Source organism: Haliotis rubra, unplaced genomic scaffold, assembly GCF_003918875.1.
Source record: "Haliotis rubra isolate DU_JTF1 unplaced genomic scaffold, ASM391887v1 Scf338, whole genome shotgun sequence".
NCBI classification, from domain to species: domain Eukaryota; kingdom Metazoa; phylum Mollusca; class Gastropoda; order Lepetellida; family Haliotidae; genus Haliotis; species Haliotis rubra.
Window position 1 is genome coordinate 1066364 of NW_025767011.1, and position 17338 is coordinate 1083701.

A 17338-nucleotide genomic window follows, 5' to 3' on the forward strand; every position below is an offset into this window, starting at 1 on the left:
TAGGATGCAGCATTATAACACTATGACAGCAGGATGCAACATTATAACACCGTGTACAGCACGATACAATATTACAACACTATTACAGCATGATGCAACATTACAATACTATAGCAGCACGATGCAACATGACAACATTTTGCAGCACTATGCAACATTATAACACTATTACAGCACGATGCAACATTACAACAGTATTGCAGCACGATGCAACATTATAACAATATTACAGCACGATGGAATATTATAACACTATTACAGCATGCTGCAACATTATAACATTATTACAGCATGATGCCACTTTATAACACAATTACAGCACGATGCAGCATTATAGCACTATGACATCACGATACAACATTATGACACTCTTACAGCATGATGCATCATTACAACACTAGTGCAGCACGATGCAACATTACAACACTAGTACATAACGATGCAACATTACAACCCTATTACAGCACGAAACAACATTACAACACTATTACAGGTTGATGCTACATTACAACACCATTACAGCACGATGTTACATTATAACACTATTACAGTAGGATGTAAAAATACAACACTATTACAAGATGATACAACATTACAACATTATTACAGGTTGATGCTATATTACAACACTATTACAGCACGATGCAAGACTATCACACCATTACAGCAAGATGCAACATTATAACACTATTACAGCACGATACAACTTTATAACACTATTACTTCAAGATACAACATTATAGCACTATTACAGCACGATGCAACTTTATAACACTATTACTGCAAGATGCAACATCATAACACTATTACAAAACGATTCGACTTTATATCACTATTACAACATGATGCAACATTACAACACTATTACAGCACGATGCAACATTGCAACACTATTACAGCACGATGCTACATTACAACACTATTACAGGTTGATGCTAAATTATAACACTATTACTGCAAGATGCAACATCATAACACTATTACAGCACGATACGACTTTATGTCACTATTACAACATGATGCAACATTACAACACTATTACAGCACGATGCAACATTCCAACACTATTACAGCACGATGCTACATTACAACACTATTACATGTTGATGCTAAATTACAACACTATTACAGCACTCTACAACATTATAACACAATTACAGGATGATACAACATTACAACACTATGACAGGTTGATGATATATTACAAAACTATTACAGATCGATGCAAGACTATAGCACCATTAAAGCAAGATGAAACATTATAACACTATTACAGCACGATACAACTTTATAACACTATTACCGCAAGATACAACATTATAACACTATTACAGCACGATACAACTTTATAACACTTTTACTGCAAGATACTAGATTATAACACTATTACTTCACGATACAACTTTATAACATTATTACTGCACGAGGCAACATTACAACACTATTACAACCTGATGCAACATTATAGCACTATTACAGCACGATGCAACATTGCAACACTATTACAGCACGAAGCTACATTATAACACTATTACAGGTTGATGTTACATTATAACACTATTACAGCACGATGCTACATTATAACACTATTGCAGCACGATGCAACATCACAACATTATTACAGCACGATGCTACACTACAACACTATAACAGGTTGATACAACATTACAACACTATTACAGGTTGATGCAACATTATATCACTATTACAGCACGATACAACATTACAACACTATTACAGGTTGGTGCAACATGATAACACTATTACAGCACGATGCTACATTACAACACTATTACAGCATGATTCAACATTATAACACTATTACTGCAAGATGCAACATTATGAGACTATTACAGCACGATGCAACATTGTACCACTATTACAGCATGGTACAACATTATAACACTATTACAGCACAATACAATTTTCTAACACTATTACTGCACGATGCAACATTACAACACTATTTCAACATGATGCAACATTATAACACTATTACAGCTCGGTACAACATTGCAACACTATTACAACACGATGCTACATTACAAGACTATTACAGGTTGATGCTACATTGCAACACTATTACAGCACGATGCAACTTTATAACACTATTACAGCACAATGCAACATCACAACACTATTATAGCACGATGCTACACTACAACAGTATTACAGGTTGATGCAACATTACAACACTATTAAAGGTTGATGCAACATTATAACTATATTGCAGCACGATACAACAATATAACACTATTACTGCAAGATGCAATATTATTACACTATTACAGCACGATGCAACATTGTACCACTAATACAGCATGGTGTAACATTATTACACTATTACAGCATGATGCAACATTATAACACTATTACAGCACGATGCAATACTACAACACTATTACAGCACGATGCAACATTATAGCACTATTACAGCACGACGCAACATTATAGCACTATTACAGCATGGAGCAACATTATAATACTGTTACAGCAAGATGCAACATTATAACATTCTTTCAGGGACGATACAACATTATAACACTATTACAGCATGATGCAACATTATAACACTATTACAGCACGATGCAAGACTATAACACTATTACAGCACGATGCAAGACAATAACACCATTACAGCACGATGCAACATTATAGCACTATTACTGCACGATACAACTGTATAACACTATTACAGCAATATGCAGCATTACAACAGTATTAGAGCACGATCCAACATTATAACCCTATTACAACACGATGCAACACTATAACACTATTACAGCACGATGCTACATTACAACATTATTACAGCATGATGCAACATTACAACACTATTACAGCACGATACAACATTACAACACTACTACAGGTTGATTCTATATTACAGCACTATTACAGCACGATGCAAGACTATAACACTATTACAGCAAGATGCAACATTATAACGCTATTACAGCACGATACAACTTTATAACACTATTACAACATGATGCAACATTCTAACACTATTACAGCACGATGCAGCATTGCAACACTATTACAGCACGATGCTACATTACAACACTATTACAGGTTGATGCTACATTACAACACTATTACAGTACGATGCATCAGTATGACACCATTACAGCATAATGAAACATTACAATACTATTACAGTAGGATGCAACATTATAACACTATGACAGCAGGATGCAACATTATAACACCGTGTACAGCACGATACAATATTACAACACTATTACAGCATGATGCAACATTACAATACTATAGCAGCACGATGCAACATGACAACATTTTGCAGCACTATGCAACATTATAACACTATTACAGCACGATGCAACATTACAACACTATTGCAGCACGATGCAACATTATAACAATATTACAGCACGATGGAATATTATAACACTATTACAGCATGCTGCAACATTATTACAGCATGATGCCACTTTATAACACAATTACAGCACGATGCAGCATTATAGCACTATGACATCACGATACAACATTATGACACTCTTACAGCATGATGCATCATTACAACACTAGTGCAGCACGACGCAACATTACAACACTAGTACATAACGATGCAACATTACAACCCTATTACAGCACGAAACAACATTACAACACTATTACAGGTTGATGCTACATTACAACACCATTACAGCACGATGTTACATTATAACACTATTACAGTAGGATGTAAAAATACAACACTGTTACAAGATGATACAACATTACAACATTATTACAGGTTGATGCTATATTACAACACTATTACAGCACGATGCAAGACTATCACACCATTACAGCAAGATGCAACATTATAACACTATTACAGCACGATACAACTTTATAACACTATTACTGCAAGATACAACATTATAGCACTATTACAGCACGATACAACTTTATAACACTATTACTGCAAGATGCAACATCATAACACTATTACAGCACGATACGACTTTATGTCACTATTACAACATGATGCAACATTACAACACTATTACAGCACGATGCAACATTCCAACACTATTACAGCACGATGCTACATTACAACACTATTACAGGTTGATGCTAAATTACAACACTATTACAGCACGCTACAACATTATAACACAATTACAGGATGATACAACATTACAACACTATGACAGGTTGATGATATATTACAAGACTATTACAGAACGATGCAAGACTCTAGCACCATTAAAGCAAGATGAAACATTATAACACTATTACAGCACGATACAACTTTATAACACTATTACCGCAAGATACAACATTATAACACTATTACAGCACGATACAACTTTATAACACTTTTACTGCAAGATACTAGATTATAACACTATTACTGCACGATACAACTTTATAACATTATTACTGCACGAGGCAACATTACAACACTATTACAACCTGATGCAACATTATAGCACTATTACAGCACGATGCAACATTGCAACACTATTACAGCACGATGCTACATTATAACACTATTAGAGGTTGATGCTACATTACGACACTATTACAGGTTGATGCAACATTATATCACTATTACAGCACGATACAACATTACAACACTATTACAGGTTGGTGCAACATGATAACACTATTACAGCACGATGCTACATTACAACACTATTACAGCATGATTCAACATTATAACACTATTACTGCAAGATGTAACATTATGAGACTATTACAGCACGATGCAACATTGTACCACTATTACAGCATGGTACAACATTATAACACTATTACAGCACAATACAATTTTCTAACACTATTACTGCACGATGCAACATTACAACACTATTTCAACATGATGCAACATTATAACACTATTACAGCTCGGTACAACATTGCAACACTATTACAACACGATGCTACATTACAACACTATTACAGGTTGATGCTACATAGCAACACTATTACAGCACGATGCAACTTTATAACACTATTACAGCACAATGCAACATCACAACACTATTATAGCACGATGCTACACTACAACAGTATTACAGGTTGATGCAACATTACAACACTATTACAGGTTGATGCAACATTATAACTATATTGCAGCACGATACAACATTATAACACTATTACTGCAAGATGCAATATTATAACGCTATTACAGCACGATGCAACATTGTACCACTAATACAGCATGGTGCAACATTATTACACTATTACAGCATGATGCAACATTATAACACTATTACAGCACGATGCAATATTACAACACTATTACAGCAGGGTGCAACATTATAGCACTATTACAGCACGATGCAACATTCTACCATGACTTCAGTAAACACTGGATTGTGATTGGTTAATTAAAGTCATTCAGAGGTATATAATCACGTTATACAGGTCTCTGTTTTCCGTGCGCAATCATACATGGTTTACGGTAATGCACTATTTTTGTCTGCCCACTAACATGGCGGACACCAAACAACCTACCGATGCATCGATAAATTACGGCGATTTTACTGTCGGAAATTACACACATATGTCTTTAAAGATGGATTTAGCGATGACGGGCCCGACTCACTACTTGCGTAAATCACAGCAATAGGTGTTTATACATACAAAAGTACTTCGAAAGCATGGAAACAAATATTCAGTCGAACAAGATCAAAACATCGTCTGCTTTCCGAATAAAAATTCAGCAAAAAAATAAATATGTTTACGTTGATTCTATGTTATGTCAGAATAGATCCAGCAATAGACTGCTACATAATTTCCGTGTTAAATTTATTATCAGTTTTCGTCAACGATATCGCCACTGATCTTGATCTGGTAACGGAGGATGCATTAACATCGAACGCCGAAGAAATTGTAATGCCTTCCGTCCACATAAATAAACAGTTGGGTTATCAATTCAAACAAAATGATATTTTGAAATTTGTACTGTTTCAAATTTAGAGGTAGTAAAACACAATTACAGAATCTGCAAACCGTTCTGTTTAGCCCAACATATTTTTTTTCTAAAAGTATATAACATCGTTGAAAAAGTTATTTAGCTCAGTCATGATCCCTCTTATCCATTACACTGCTTGATCTAAAGTAGTCTATTAAAGTATAATTAATTACCTTACCGTGTTTATGCCAGAGGTACACCCTCATGTCCTGATCCATCCTTTCTGAAATATCACCACAAATCTGGCTCTTTGTCAACAGACTCGCGAACATGCCAGCGAATCCGATTCAATTTGAATTCACTACACTTTGAAGCCACTAGGTCACAAAACACTTTCCAAAATGTAGAAAATAATATCCGTAGAATCGAATTTGAGCACAAAGTACACACATGAGTGTGTAAGAGTCACCACGGCTGTCGCACGCAGACGTGAGTGAAATCATCAAGTTGACAGGGCGCAAAATTCAACAGTATCTAAATTCGGTAGAACACGGACTTCTCGTTACAGCAAAAGCGCCTCTACTCTTACATTTTGTACCAGTACCAGTAATTAGATATCAAAGACTATCTCAGTCATACAATCAGGTTAACCTTGCGCAAACTGTCAGAGGCTCTCCTGTCGCATCTTCCCAAATTTGCACGTAAATGTAAACAATGACTTCCGAGAAAAGGTCAAGGCCATGAGGTTGCTGCCATTATTCTGGTGGGGTAAGGGTCTACGGTGGAATTTTCAAATGTGAACCATGCTTTTTAAACTTATTTGATATATGTTTTCCAACTTATCAGTTAATGATTGGTGATTGATGCATTGAAAAAACAAAACGTGATTTGTTATTACTGAATCTGGAGTATGTTAGTCATTGACGGTTTGCCACCAATCACCCCGTTTCGGGCGATGCCACTTGAGATTGGAATGCGAGGCCGCTTCACGTATTGACTCGTAACCAAAGAAAGAGCTCCACCTGAAATTGTTCATAAAATTGTCATAGAATGGAGATAAACCTATTGTGTTGAAAATCAGAGGTATAACGAATTATAATAGCTCTAATTGTTCATTTAAAACCTCACGCTACGCGTTCGGTTTTAAATGAAATTTAGAGCTATTATAATTTCGTTATATACCTCTGATTTTCCCACACAGTAGGTTTATCTCCTAATTATAGCACTATTACAGCATGGAGCAACATTATAATACTGTTACAGCACGATGCAACATTATAACATTCTTGCAGGGACGATACAACATAATAACACTATTACAGCATGATGCAACATTATGACACTATTACAGCACGATGCAAGACTATAACACTATTACAGCACGATGCAAGACAATAACACCATTACAGCAAGATGCAACATTATAGCACTATTACTGCACGATACAACTGTATAACACTATTACAGCACTATGCAGCATTACAACAGTATTAGAGCACGATCCAACATTATAACCCTATTCCAACACGATGCAACACTATAACACTATTACAGCACGATGCTACATTACAACATTATTACAGCATGATGCAACATTACAACACTATTACAGCACGATACAACATTATAACACTATTACTGCAAGATGCAACATCATGAGACTATTACAGCGCGATGCAACATTGTACCACTATAACAGCACGATGCAATATTACAACACTATTACAACAGGGTGCAACATAACAGCACTATTACAGCATGATGTCACTTTATAACACTATTACAGCATGATGCAACTTTATAACACTATTACAGCACGATGCAACATTATAGCACTATTACAGCATGGTGCAACATTATAGCATTATTACCGCACGATGCAACAATATAACATTCTTGCAGCACGATGCAAGACTATAACACTATTACAGCATGATGGAACATTATAACACTATTACTGCACGATACAACATTATTACCCTATTACAACACGATGCAACACTATAACACTATTGCAGCACGATGCAACATTACAACACTATTACGGCACGATGCAACATTGTACCATTTTTACAGCATTGTGCAACTTTGTTACACTATTACAGCATGATGCAACATTATAACACTATTACTGCACGATACAACATTATTACCCTATTACAACACGATGCAACACTATAACACTATTGCAGCACGATGCAACATTACAACACTATTACGGCACAATGCAACATTGTACCATTATTACAGCATTGTGCAACTTTATTACACTATTACAGCATGATGCAACATTATAACACTATTACAGCACGATGCAATATTACAACACTATTACAGCACGATGCAACATTATAGCACTATTACAGCATGGTGCAACATTATAATACTGTTACAGCACGATGCAACATTATATCATTCTTGCAGGGACGATACAACATTATAACACTATTACAGCGTGATGCAACATTATAACACTATTACAGCACGATGCAAGACTATAACACTATTACAGCACGATGCAAGACAATAACACCATTACAGCAAGATGCAACATTATAACACTATTACTGCACGATACAACTGTATAACACTATTACAGCACTATGCAGCATTACAACAGTATTAGAGCACGATCCAACATTATAACCCTATTACAACACGATGCAACACTATAACACTATTACAGCACGATGCTACATTACAACATTATTACAGCATGATGCAACATTACAACACTATTATAGCACGATACAACATTATAACACTATTACTGCAAGATGCAACATTATGAGACTATTACAGCACGATGCAACATTGTACCACTATTACAGCACGATGCAATATTACAACACTATTACAGCATGATGCAACATTATAGCACTATTACAGCATGGTGCAACATTATAGTATTATTACAGCACGATGCAAAATTATAACATTCTTGCAGCACGATGCAAGACTATAACACTATTACAGCACGATGCAAGACAATAACACCATTACAGCATGATGGAACATTATAACACTATTACTGCACGATACAACATTATAACCCTATTACAACACGATGCAACACTATAACACTATTACAGCACGATGCAACACTATAACACTATTACAGCACGATGCAACATTACAACACTATTACAGCACGATGCAATACTATAACACTATTACAGCACGATGCAACATTACAACACTATTGCAGCATGATGGAAGATTATAACACTATTACAGCATGGTGCAACATTATAACACTATTACAGCATGGTGCAACATTATAACACTATTACAGCATGATGCAACATTATAACACTATTACAGCACGATGCAAGACAATAACACCATTACAGCATGATGGAACATTATAACACTATTACTGCACGATACAACATTATAACCCTATTACAACACGATGCAACACTATAACACTATTAAAGCACGATGCAACATTATAACACTATTACGGCACGATGCAACATTACAACACTATTATGGCACGATACATCATTACAACACTATTACAGCACGATGCAACACTATAACACTATTACAGCACGATGTAACATAACAACACTATTGCAGCATGATGGAAGATTATAACACTATTACAGCACGATGCAACATTATAATACTATTACATCACAATGCAACATTCAGATGTGCAGTGAATTGAAGTAAGGTGAAACAAGAATGAATTAAAAGTTTGTATTCCTTAGTAAATGTGATGCAGTGCATGGTTACGATTTGGAAGCTTATATTCATGTCTCCAGTATAATCTGTAAAACATATTTCCAAGGTTCCAATTTTGCCGAAAGTAAACGTGTTATCAATCTCTATGAGATTAATGATGATGACTAGTTTTCACACATAGAAATTTATTTTCATTTACCTACACTTAAACACAGGCATTTGGAAATGGAATTTCCGTTCGAGACTGTAAGGTGATAAGGTACAGGAAATGCGTTGAGGGTGACAGTCAAACTGGGCAATATTAGCAATATTAGCAATAACTATAATCAAATCAGTTGCGGTTTCGCTGTTTTGTTGCTTGACCATGTAATCTTCCTGCAGTTCATTGATCTTAACGGACAAATTCATCTTCTTGTCGTTGGTTGTAGGGCTCCTTGATTCTGACATTGTATTTGCACGCTCGTGTTAGAAGAATATTATTCTACATTTTCTCTTTGCGTTTCAGAAAAATACCTATTTGGAGACACAGTTCACTAACTGTATAGTTGAAGAGTAAATATGTCGTCCCTTGAACTACAGAGGCACAACCAGACAGGACTTGACAACTTGGAACCTTGTGACCGGTTGCAGTTTGAGCGAGGACTGTTCAGTCACTGGGCTGTGTACGTTGGTAAGTGTAGTGTGACAAAACATTAATGCAAAGTAGTTTTTTTGTCTGCTATTTCCTTGTTGAATGCTATATCGTGAATCTTCGGCTGTGTCAGGCAGTCTAGTGGTTGAAATCATAAGCATCGATCCAGGCAATTGTTGGTATTCAAATATTCAAGCATATAAGATCACAATAAAAACATGCCTGATATTTTGAGATCTACACAATGGAAATGTGAATAAAGTATTCTGTCATTGAATGTATTTCATAATGCATATGTCCTGCGAAGAGCCCAGTTATAATTTGCATTCAGCAACGCACGCTTGCGTAAGAAGCGACTAAGTGGATCTGGTGGTGCATTATCATGATGTCAATCACTGGATGGTCTGACCCAGACACAAAAGTTTTTACAGAATGTTGTTGCCAAGGTGTAAATAGTCAATCTCTGAAATGCTTAAACGTTTACACATAGATACTATATAACATGCATATACCTTTACTGAAAGAGTAATTAAAGAACACCTAGAACATCATGTCATATCATGAAGTTGATAAAGAGGTTGTGTATCGGTCATCCCGTTATTTCTGAGAAAACTGCACAGGTATCTAACTTAATATTAACATGTTTGTCATGTGTTATTTAGGTAACCACGAAGTCGTGCACTTGGCTGGAGTCGATGATCAAGGGGAAACTAATCTGAATCACTTATTCGCAATAAGTGGAGTAGAGTTTGACAATGGAATCGTTCGCATAGATAATTTTTGGTCAGTTGCTGGAGACAGCAAAGTGTACAAGAACAACTCAAAGGACACAAAATAAAAGTGAGTTTTGTTTGTTGTTCACTTCAGTACTCATCATCTTTCCAGCTGTAAGATGGCATGACATTTATATAATTGATTTTGTATCAGATAAACCAATAAATGATACTGTTGCAAAGTAAATGTTACTCCAAGAAACTACAGAAGAAGAACGGTTAATTTTGAAACCCTGGACATTAGTTCATATCCAGTTGTTTATGCCCTTTTTATCGCCTCCATTAATATGAAGGAGTTAGGTTCCAAATGATCACATTGTTGTACTGTTGTTTTCAGACCAAATGAACCTTATAGGATAGTGCAAAGAGCATTATCCAAAGTTGGAGAAGTTGGATATAACATACTTTTTAAGAACTGTGAACACTTCGCTTCATGGTGCCGGTATGACAAAGAAGAAAGTGATCAGGTTTGTAATTGTCCAATTGTTCCTTTGCCAGGTTCATTTGTCAAGCTCTGTAAATTGGACTAGAAGATCGACTCTTGAATTACGTTTAGATCTGCTCAGACAAAAATATTTATCTTGCCACTAAAGACCTATTTACTGGTGGCTAATTCTGGAAGGTATTGTTGCGAAGGGACATCTAAGAATAACAGTCTCGCCTTCTATTGGCCAGGGCCTCCTTTTACAAAGTACTAAGGTGATTGTAAGTCACTAACATAACCTTAGTACAATCTTAAAGAATGGGAGTTAAGGTTAACCTCAGCAAAGGTTGCATCGTGAAAGGAGACCCAGGTCAGGAAGGTTTTGTACCAACTCGTCTTGAGGCATGTTGATATAAAACGTCAACATCACAGATGGTATATCTCATCTATATTGCAAAACAGATTCCTTTGCTCAATAGTAAAATAGTAGCAAAATGATTTGAACTGATCACTAAAGAATTCGCCTCTAAAGAAAGCTTTTTCAGCACTTTTACCATGCGACGATGTCTGCTTTTAAAGGAAACATTATGTTCGCCTATGGGTTTTCGCCATAACAACGTATTTGCAAATATCTTACTCAAGACATACAAGTTCTTCACTAAGAGGGATGGTGGGGTAGCCTAGTGGATGACTCCTCACATGGGTACAATTTGTGATGCCCCTTTCAGGTGTCGACTCCTGTGATATTCTTGGGGTATAGTTAAATGCGGCCTAGAACATATTCATGCTTCAGAAAAAAGAGGAGATAAGCAATTACTTTTGACCTCGTAACATATTACAAGCACATAGAAAATATATTTGATGCTTGTTCTTGCAAAACCATAGTATTAAAGTAGTTTTCTCCGAGGTTTTGGAAGCACGTTATGACTGTAGAAAGCGTATAACGCATCAATCTTTTCCAGTTCCTACAGGTTGGTGGTCTGTTGACTGCACTAGCCGTTGGTGGGGCCTCTGCGCTGGTAGGATTGGCTGCCTGGCTGGGAAGTGGTGGAAAAAAGGAAAGAGAAAAGCAGTCTGATTACTAATATGTTCAATTTCCACCAAAAAATGGTTCCGAGTGAAACAGAATACATCGATCAAGGATTGGTCTGACGAATATTTGATAACAAAGAGGTTTACTGAATTCTGCTATATTCATCCCCAACTTGTATCATTCCAGGACAAGCCTAATATTTATGCCTAAATCATTCACCAGTTCATTCGCCCTTTAATAATAATAATTTAAGAATAATTGATTTATAGAGCACCTATTTCCAAACCATATCGCTCAAGGGCGCTATAAAGCAAAAGATTGTAGACAATGTCTATGGAAAAGAGAGTTTGAAAAGAACAGTTTTGAGGGCAGTTTTGAAAGCATCAGCAGATTCTATTTCTTTTAGGACGAGTGGTAGAATGTTTCAGAGATAGGGGGCTGCAGCAGAGAACGCTCTTGATCCCATGGCTGTTTTGACGTGAGGTTGACGAGTGGAGCAATGGGCATGGAGCATGGAGATGAACGAGGCTTTTAAGATATTGAGAAAACTTGTTTTCATAGATGCAGCTGTGTATAAGAAGAAGAAGTTTGTATTGAATTCTGCTTGATACAGGAAGCCAGTGAAGAGTTTGCTGGATAGGTGTCACGGTTTGGTAGCGTGGTGCACGGGCAACAACACGAGCGGCTGAATTCTGAATCCGTTGGAGTTGTGAAAGGAGCCGTTGAGGAATGTTGTAATAGAGGGAGTTACAGTAATCAAGTTTAGAGAGAACAAGGCTGGTCGATAGAAGCTGGGCGGTGTTGGAGTCTAAGAGCTTTCGGATCTTGCTAATATTGAAGATGTAGTAGAAGCATCCGTTGCTGAGTGATTTGATTCGATTTTCTAATGGCATTGTTGATTGAAAGATGACACCAAGATTTGTTGCAGAGTCTGACTGCGTGATAACATCTTGACCAATTTTAAGAAATAAACTGTCAGGCACTTTTGAAAGTTGATGCCTGGATCCCTTTCGAAACATTCCGTATATGTCTTTGGATACACGCGTTCCTCACAAAAGACTCCATGATGAACTTGTCAAGGCTGTGAAACAAGAACAATAACCCTTATTCCATGTCCATCTTAAAGGAGTAATAAGTAACCTCCTGCAATATCTGCTTAATATACATCTGTCAATAAATTAAGCACCACCCTACATTTTTACCAAGTAATTTTGTCTGAAATGAAATTTTGAACTTTACCAAAAATAACTATAAATAACCGAAAGTAATAACCGATTGTTGTGTGGCCTATAAATTCGTTATTTATGGTGAATGGATGAAAGTGTGTAAACTAAGATTTAGGAAAAGTTACAGTCAAACTAAAAAAAGGAAAATTTTAAAATGCGGTAAAAGTTGCTTTACAAACAAAACAAACAGATCTTAGCTGTTATTATCAGTATCTGGCAAGGAGAAGTGTTCATTCATTACAATACTCAAAATCATAAACAATTTATTCCAAAATCGTATTAATATGGCCTTTTTCAGTTTTTGTCAATTAGCAATCTGAATTTTTGGGAAAAGGTCTGAATCTTTGACATTCGGGTTCTTATTGATTATGTATAATTAAAGCTTACTTGATGTGTAAATGTCATCTTGGTATATAACAGAATTGTTATTTTTAGTCAAAACTTAATTTAATTGTGTAGTTGGAGAAGGAGAGGAATAGTTATTTGGGGTAAAATTCAGTCCCATCACATTTTCATCAACATATTCTTTCTTAAAGAATAGAATAGGTTATGGTATTTGTAAAACTGTCAGTGGATAAAGCTTCTTTAACTACAGGTTGATTAAATTGATGGCTATACCCTAACATTTCTGTAGCATCACATCTTATTTTCAAAATAGGGCGGTGCTTAATTAATGCGCAGGTGTATGTATATATACAGCCGCATTGTATGACCATTATATGTAGCAAAATACTGACTTTGGAATCTAGTTATCATTTTGTTTTATTAGGGGACTTTAACAAATCGGGTGATCAAAATCGGTTCTTTTGCTTATTTCGTGCCATCATACACTTATGATGTAAACAGTGTTTACAATATCAACCACTGGTTTGTCTGCCGAAGTCTCAGGACTTCAATGAAGAACTGAGTCTTGCTGCGTTTTAAACCAAGGAAACTTTTACAAAATTCATTGAAATGAAACGTGTTAATACTGTAAAGGAAACGTGGAATCTTGTTCACTCATGTGGGAAATATTACCTTAGTGAGAGCCATTATAATTATAACCATTAAAATTAATAAAGGTGAGGTGAGGTGAAATTGGGTTTAACGCCGTGCTTGAGAATATTTCACTCATATGATGACGTGCATGCGTGTGTATGTGCGGCTGCCTGTACTAGCCCAGACTTAAGCTGGTTTTATAGTGCTAGCCCACTGACATACCATGCCGCAGTGAAGTATGAATACCCCACTCAGACACATTATACTGACTCCGAGCCGACCAGTCCTTGATGTACCTATTAATGCCGAGCGCCCGGGACCAACAAGTGCCACATTTCAACGTCTTTTGGTATGACGCGGTCGGAGATCGAACCCGCGACCTTCTGCTCTCGGAGCGGACGCTCTAAAAAATTGATAAAGCACTTGAAAGAGACTTGGTGATAGTTTATTGCACATACAAGAAACTGTCATATGACAGGAGATCATGACGTAGATAATGATGCCAATGTTATTACTTAAAGTACAGTACCCGTAAAGGTCCGGGTTAGAATATTGATCTTCAGTGACCCATGCTTGTGGTAAGAGGCGACTAACGGGATCGAGTGGTCAGGCTCGCTGACTTGGTTGACACATGTGATCGGTTCTCAGTTGCGCAGATCGATGCTCATGCTGTTGATCACTGGATTGTCTGATCCAGATTATTTACAGGCCGCCGCCATAAAGCTGGAATATTGCGGCGTAAACTAAACTCATTCCCTCACTCACTTAAAGGACAGTAGTGTCAATGTATGTTGGTTACATTGATCGATCACTGTATTAGTACAATCATTACAACAATCAAGACAATGTAACAAATACATAAGATATTTATATATTTGGGGAATTTTCAGGACATATGAGTATTATATTTTTACAGAAACTCAATTATCGTATTGTTTTTCAGTATACATTCCATTGTATTACTTTGTTCAGGCACTTTCCATAAGACTTCGCATGTCATGATGTGATTTCAACTGATATTTATTTCTTCAGTGGTAAGCTGCTTGAATGAGTGAGTGAGCTGGGTTTATGCCACTTTTAGCAATATCCAAGCAATATCACGACGGGGGACAACATAAATTGGCTTCACACATTGCACCCATGTTGGGAATCGAACCCGCGCCTTCGGCATGACTAGCGAACGCTTTAACCACTTACCATCCCACCGCCACCAATCTGCTTGAAGATTTGACACACAGTTCTATGGCACATCGGGTAAACAGTAAGTAAACTACATTTTGTTCACGCCTCGTTTCTGTAATTTTATGTCAACAGAGAACACACACATGACCAGAGCGTTTTCCTCACTATGGAACTCCCGTAATGTTGTAGATGGCAATTGCACAACAATGTGGTGGCCCTGTCATAAGAAAGAAATATGTAACATCTTTTTATTATACCAACCCAAATGAAATGCAAATGACCATACTATTAACAAATGAAAATACTATTGAATCACAAAACCTGTCAATGTATATGTATTTTGCATTTATACCTAGAAAATATGTTTTAAATCTGTACTCTATAAATATTTGGCACATGCTTTTCTGTTGCTCAGTTGTAAATATTGTGTAATGTATCGAATACAGATTGACTGAAAAGTGTTATAACTGTACCTGACAGGAAGTGGAATTAGGTTATTTCCTGTTTGTTCGTTGTGCATCATGTACATTCTGGCCTGGGGACCAGTGGAACTGAAAGTTCACATGCTTCTACGCAGCAATTGTTTTACTCAAATTTGTTTAATGTGTTAGAATTATATTTTATATTTTTGCTAGAATTCTATATGGTCTTCTCGTCAACTGTTTTTGAAAATTATTTTCATGACCATTACTGTGCCTGGTTCAATTTGATTAAGTTTGTGGTGTCATTCAGTAAATATTTTTCAGTGTTTTGAATGTTAGAAATTAATCTTAATTTCGATATAATTTGCGAAACAGGAAAGATGATGTGTGCAGTAGAGTATGTGCAGAAAATGCCACCACGTAAAGGATTGGCTGGAAGACTGGAAAGTTAATAGGATATAAGGACCCGTATAGTTTGCCATTTTCAGACCACATTTCACGGATTTTGTTAACAATACACATTTTTTAAATGTAAAGTTAACAACATACACATATTTTCTATTGGATGAGTGGTCACATGGCCGGCAAACTGAGGTTCAATGGTATATCATCAAAATCTTTTCCCGCACCTTCGTTCATCACGTGTCTCTATCCTTGAAATAAACCATAAACACTGAGAGACATCTTCCACGTTCCTGGGAATACTGAGTGTGTGAGTGAGTATGATTTTACGCCCCCTTTAGCACTATTCCAGCAATATCATGGCGGGGGACACCAGAAATGGGCTTCACACATTTAGCTATGTGGGGAATCAAACCCGGGTCTTTAGCGTGACGAGCGAACGCTTTAGCCACAAGGCAACACCAACGCCCCTCCTGGGAATAACCCGTAGCACGAATAATGTAGAAGCTCTGTTTCGTTTCGACCTGGTGATCTCGACCTCGGTCTTTTGTAATGCATTGAGAGAATCCACATAGTTGGGGAATATACTGGCTTCACACCATGCTAGTAAACAAGAGAAGTGACATTAAAACTGAGGACTTGATCTTTGTGTAGAAAGACAAGTAACAGCCAAACACAGTCTGTATATTTACC